Here is a 328-nt window from a genome sequence, read left to right on the forward strand (position 1 = left end):
TTGTCTGTTACTGGTGTATAAGAATGCTTGTGATTTTCACATTAATTTTGTATCCTGGGACCTTGCTGAAGCTGCTAATCAGCTTAAGGAGATTTTGGGCTGAGATGATGGGGTTGTCTAAATATACAATCATGTCATCTGTAAACAGGGACAATTTGACTTCTTTTCCTAACTGAATACCCTTTATTTCTTTCTCTTGCCTGATTGCCCTAGCCAGAACGTCCAACACTATGTTGAATAAGAGTAGTGAGAGAGGGCATCCCTGTCTTGTGCCAGTTTTCAAAGGGAATGCTTCCAGTTTTTGCCCATTCAGTATGATATTGGCTGT

Source organism: Colobus angolensis, unplaced genomic scaffold (genome assembly GCF_000951035.1).
Source record: "Colobus angolensis palliatus isolate OR3802 unplaced genomic scaffold, Cang.pa_1.0 Scaffold70, whole genome shotgun sequence".
NCBI classification, from domain to species: Eukaryota; Metazoa; Chordata; class Mammalia; order Primates; family Cercopithecidae; genus Colobus; species Colobus angolensis.